Source organism: Cyprinus carpio, chromosome B24 (genome assembly GCF_018340385.1).
Source record: "Cyprinus carpio isolate SPL01 chromosome B24, ASM1834038v1, whole genome shotgun sequence".
Taxonomy (NCBI): Eukaryota; Metazoa; Chordata; class Actinopteri; order Cypriniformes; family Cyprinidae; genus Cyprinus; species Cyprinus carpio.
In genome coordinates this window covers 10,856,752-10,863,167 of record NC_056620.1, presented here as the reverse complement: position 1 = coordinate 10,863,167, position 6,416 = coordinate 10,856,752, and the positions used below count along the sequence as shown (strand labels likewise).

The 6,416-nt window shown below is 36.5% G+C and overlaps 1 pseudogene; it reads right to left on the bottom strand.

Moving 5' to 3' along the window:
• Window positions 1-3,159: 3,159 nt before the first annotated feature.
• LOC122142200 lies at window positions 3,160-6,201 on the bottom strand (annotated as a pseudogene).
• Window positions 6,202-6,416: the final 215 nt, after the last annotated feature.

The following is a 6,416-nucleotide window of genomic DNA, read 5'->3' as shown; positions in this document are numbered from 1 at the left end:
CCAGTATAAAAAGCTAGTAAATGGTCCATTTTTGATGCCTTACGTAGCCTGCCCATTCAGTGTTACTGTACACCTACTTCATCCTTCCTGTGAAACACTACCTTTTTAATGTTTTGGCATATTTTATGCACAGCTACCGCATACCATAAGGTTTAGAAAAGGGTACGATGATCTGTTATTCTTTGTACGCCATTGGCAGGAATCTGCCTCTTCTCACAGCTGGAAGTCTGTAGAAGAACAGCTGTGTCTGTCCAATAGATCAAAACATTTATGGCATCATATTTCCCTGTGAAATCTGCATACTTCTCCCAAATCTGCTGAATTTGGTAGCGGTAAATTTATAAAAGTCTGTCTGCCTGCTCGCCCCACCCTCTCCCAAGTGAGCGCACGAGGAGGAGCCTGTAGCTTTCACAGAGTTCATCGGTTTCATTCGCTCCATTGCAGACCCGAGGGCCCCTCTCGGAAGACAATATACATATTGTTTATGTAGATGGGTATCGGCTAGGCCAAAGTCAACGTTTTCTTATCAAGATATAATTGTAACCAGTTTTCATATCAAGGAAGTGGTCTTAAAATTACAAAGCTTAAGTGAAACTGTAAACGGAGCATCAAAAGAGCAGCGATGAGAAAGAGTTTCTCAGAAGATCCCATAATTACTATCAGCTCTGTCTGTTTCTGTGTAAAGAGAGAGGGGAGAGAAAACAAGAGAAGGGGACGGGTGGACAGAGAAAAAAGGAGGGAATATATATTTCTGATTAACACACTTGAAGAAAAACTAACTGTGAAATGGTTTTCAGCTTTATTCAACAATACAAAATATGTCAGCAAGCAGTCTGATTAAAAAGAATAAATACAACATTAATTTAAATAGTCAGCAAGGTGGTGGTATTTATACTTCTATAAAACACATATACTTCAAATAATTATTAGGTTTCTGATTGTATTTGTTTTTGTTGAATCGTTTTCAAACCTCAATCTGCACTGATGTCTCTTTCAACAACTAGTCTTGATCCAAAACTCTCACCTAAAATATTTGTTGCTGGTGGGTGTTATTTCAAAGCTTTCAAAAGTTTGGGGTCGGTAAGATCTTTGAATGATTGAAGTTCGTTATGCTAATGAAGGCTGCATTTATTTGATTAAAAATATATATATTAATTAAAAAATAATGTCAAATAATACTTAAAAAAAAAACTTTTCTACTTATATTTTCAGCAGCCATTAACCCAGTCTTTAGTGTCACATGATCCTTCAGAAACCATTCTAATATGCTGAGATGGTGCCTAAGAAACATTTCTTGTTATTATCAGTTGCTTAAGCTGCTTAATATTTTTGTGGATACTTTTGTCAGGATTATTTTATGAATAGAAAGGTAAAATGAACAGCATTTATTTAAAACTGAAATCTGACACCATAAATTTACTGTCACTTTTGACCAATTTAATGCACCCTTGCTAAATAAAAGTAATAATTTCTTAAAATATTACTGACCCCAAACTTTTGAGCAGTGTTGTAGCTTTGCAATGAGGCACAAAATGACAAGTTTAAATAACACATTTATATATAAGATTTGTATAAAAAGGCTATGTACAGCTTATTTCAAATGAAAAACATAAAGTGTTACTGAAATACAGTTGCAATTTATGTACTGTATATGACGTGGTTAACAATAGGTGCAATTACACACATGTAAACATCATGCTCATTAAATCTAGCACCATAACTTGTTTAGCACATTTGAGAGAGAGAGGAAAAAAAATGTTTATTCTGAGGTCTGCTGCAAAGACATATTAACACAGTAAGAGATGCAGTCTATGACAAATTTAAAATAATATTTTACAGAACAGAATTTAACAGAAAATACAATTTCAATAAATGAAAGTCATGTTGACCAAGCTGAATCTATGGAGGAAAAGGGATAAATAGCTCTTATATCCCCCTCCCTCCATGTCCAGATTACTGCAGGAGTACTGCCTGGTAGATCTCCTAAGTGCTTGTATAATGCAGTTCAAAGAGTGAAATCTATACAATGCAATACAATGCAATAGTATGCCACTGTTATGCATGCATTGTAGAGACTATACTGCTGAAAACATAATAAATGTATGTACAAATGATAAAAAAAAAAAATGAACATCAATGACTTTCTAAATAAAAAAACACATTAAAAAAATTTTTTAAGGGTGCACGTACACATCAAACATGTTTCCATGTTATGGTTAATCCGCCTCAATATTTCATGAGGGTACGGCATGATTAGCAATCTCACTAAATGCTCTTTTCTGGGGGTTGCAAAATGCAGAGTTTTTTCCAAATGATTTCTAATCAACATTCCACAATTTCTAAGCCCCAAGAACACATTTGTAGGCTTTAAGCATGTGGAAAACCTTCCAAAAAAGGAAAGACCAAAAAGCAAAGCATTACTAAGGATGCAAGTGAGTGTATTCAAACCAGTGAAAGTACTGTTGTGTTCCAGCTCAGTTCAAGAAGAGCTAGCTTAACATCTGAACTGAAGCACCAAAAGCCAACCTCCAGGGTTAATAGATATGACATCACACAAAACAGGGCTGCAATGAACTAAAGTAAATTGATTTGCATTTATTTAAATGGATATTTCACCCAAAATTGAAAATTCTGTCATTATTTACGAGATATTTTGAATGTTGTTCCAATCCTGCATGAACATAAAAGGACATACATTGAAAAAATAGTTATGTTTCCTATTGACCTCTATAGTCATAGAAGTTTGGAACGACATGAAGATGAGTAAATGATGACAGACGTTCTTTTTTTTCTGTGGGAAACAAAAAGAAAAATATACAAGAATGTTTTTAGCAGTTTCTGTGTGTACAATTAAAGTCAATGGGTTCCAAAACTTTCAAACTCCAAAAAGGACCATAAAGGAGCTATGAAATTATTCCATATGACTTTTCTGACTTTCATAATGTACACAAAAAACATCTGAAAAAGTCTAGTTCATACAAAAATATCTTATTTTGTCTTCCACAGATGAAAGAATGAGTCAGAACGAGTAAAATCACAGAATTTCATTTTGGGTGAACTAGCCCTTTAAGACTATTAAGACTAGCCTAGCACTACAGACAATTTGCAAAGTTAAACTTGCCAACAAAGCTGATGGGAGTTTTCGCAATTGCCATCTTGTGTTCTAAGAGTACAGTTAAGCCCAGTTCACACCAAGAACGATAACTATAAAGATAAAAAAAATATTAATATTAGCGTCTACACCAGTGGATGATATCATCTGTTTATTCTAAGTGCACACTCATCTGCCGCTTTAAATTTTCGAGCTCGTTAAAGCAGGATGGATGAAAAAAAGTGATTCCAACAATATACTTTCTCTGTGCCTTTATCGTTATATCTGTGGTGTGGACTCAGCTATTCTTTTACAATTTTTAGAACTATATCTTTATCGTTATCTTTATAGTTATCGTCCTTGGTGTGAATGGGCCTTTACAGTTGAATACTGTAAACACCAATCATGTCTTAACAGATCACAGTAGAGTCCCTCTCAAGAAATAAACCATTGGGTTTATACAAAAAACAATATAATACATGATATAAACATTGAAAAATAAGTTATGTACATATCTTTAAAAAAAATGCTGCCTTGCAACCCATGGTCCTATATGGCCCATATATAAAAAAAAAAACAGGGTGATACAAGAATGTTGTGCAAACTCCCATGAGGGACAGTGTCTCTGTGATGGGGCATGTGCATTCTGTCTGTCTGTGTTTATTTAAACCAGTGCAGGTAATTCGAGTTCACAGCAGGAAAGCACATGTTGTTACTGCATGAACCCTCCATAGCTCGGAGGGCACATGGAGCAAGGAACACCTACTTTTATACGGGGGCCTCACCAATCCAGGTCCCCCTGTAAATAACAATAGCAACAACTGTCAGTGACACACCAATGGACAAGTGAACCACACAAGTTTCATATTTAAAATTGTGCTTTATGAGGTGTTTGATAGCTTTGACGGAAAAAGGACATAAATGCCATTACTAGACTTTACATTTCCATTTCTAACTGTGTTTCTATATTGAGAAGACAAGCTTTAAATCAATCTGGATCAACTTTAACTAGCTCTCAGCTAGCAAGTCAGCTCTTAACTTAGAGTTTATAAATAACTTTCTCTGCAGTAGCCTAAGAATTTTCTCAAGTTGTGCCGCATCAAAAGACCAGAAAAAAGGAGGTTACAAGTCACCAGCCACACAAGATTATGGTGCTTTGATTCTGGGAATTAGAGGTAGAATTCCACTAAAAATTCACATGTGGCAGGAATGCAAGAGGTCGTCTAGGTCTTTGAACCAGAAGGCCCCCATGGATGTCCACGTCAAAAATGTTTTAACAGAGACGTGTCAGGTTGCTAGTTTAGCCTAATTATGTTACTGAAGAGTTTCACTCTTGGGTTTAGCAGTTTAGATTAGCTAAAGCACAAGTAAACATATACTTACTTTGGAGAATAGTTGCACACTAAGTATGTTGCCCTCTTCCATACTGAGCCCCAAACATTCATATTATGGGCATGTGTTGATGGCACATCTACTTTATTTGAGGTTGCCCACACCATCTGGTAAAAAACAAAGCCAAAAAGTGAGCAACGGTCAAGTTTGAATGAGATTTATTACCGTTCAAAAACACATGCATATAAATAATAAAATACATATATAACTGACCCCAAACTTTTGAACGGGTTGTGTACCTGAAGAAATTAATTATACAAATATCATCATAATCATCTTACTTGTGTATAATGAGTGCACATAGGCCCATAGCACTTAAGGGGACATCTGGGATTGCCAGTCTCGAGGATAGGGAAAAGAATAGTCCTTCACTTCATCATACCAGGGCTTTACCAGCTGGGCAAAATGGACCTGTATCTGTAAACAATGCAAAAAATACGCACCAAATCTCATTATGGTGTAATGAAATGCTTTCTTTGCTCTTTTAGGTCCATGGTATAGTGGGAAAAATAACCATGGGAAAACATCCACTGATCATAAACTGGAAATGATGGTGGTGAAGATGCATACCTTCCTGTTCGGACTGAAAGGTTCTGACCCAGAAATCTAAGAAGATTTGCGAGGACCGTGCTCCCAAATACATGTGGACGCCCACTGTTCAGCTGTCTTTGCAAAGAGTGTCATCCCAGACCTGAGACATGTAATACATTTTTATCAGTCCACTAAAATAAAATGAATTTATTAATTGCATAATTGCATGAAGGGTTTCTTAAAATTCCCACCCACAGAAATTAAATTATGTCCACAATAGGAAGACCAAAAAGCAGTTTCCCCAAACAATAACACTGATGGATATGCATTAACAAAAATTAATTTTATGCTGGAAAATTTAGTTGTATTTACCACAGTAAATCATTCAAAAAGCTTTGCCCCTTTAATCTAGGTAAAATCAGAGAGTTATTTAAGAAAATCTAATATTTGGATCTACTGAAAAATATCTGATACACTACAGCATTTCCCATGACTGTGCACTTTTGGAGTACTTTCCATGCTTAGCTGTAGTCTTAGCACATTGATCTATGCTGCAGAGGATCTACTTTGGTGGTCTGAGCCAATAAATCTGCTTCAACAGCTGCTGGTGCCAAATGGCCATGGAGAAGTACGCATTTCTGCATCCTTTGATGAGCGCCGTTACATGTGCAACACTCATGGGGTCAAACACAACAGCAGCAGCAATGCGCGGTTCCAGGCAATCGTGCCAGATAAGTATACAATGAAATTAAATAAAACAAACGAACCCACGGGAACTGCTTTGAGGGTGTAGAGCAAAAGTTCAAACCAAGCAGAGAATATTTTGTAAAGGCCAAAACTTTTCCTTGGTATTCTCCTAGGCTACTTATTTAAAAAATGTCAATTATGGTAAGGGACTTACCATATACTCACATGTTTGAGGCTGGAGGGAAAAACTTCCCTCTGGACTTTGATTATGGTAATCAAGTATCGCAAGCATAGCGTTTGGGGAGAAATAACGTTTCCGTCGGTTTTTGTTTTGGGAAGGTTTTGCGGCCTCAGTGAGCTATTTTGGAGGTGCACGAGCCAATAGTACTGAGAATTGGTTGAGGGAAGAGATGAAGAGGCAGTGGGGACCTGAAGGCTGCCAGGCCCACTTGGATCCACAGGATATACACAAGGAGCAGAATGTCGATAGCCAAGCGGTTTTTTCATGATTAATGATTGATGGACTGGGGCTGTGGCGAAGAGGTTTCTATTTCCTTGGCACAAGCTGCATGTGAAACAAATGATTTCCATTCATTGGAGCATGCAATAACTGTATTATGTAATTTGACTCTTCTTGTACATTAGAGCAATGTCCATCATAACGAATGTTTTGAATTTCCCATTATAAAAGCTTTGATTTCAAATTGTTGTTTTT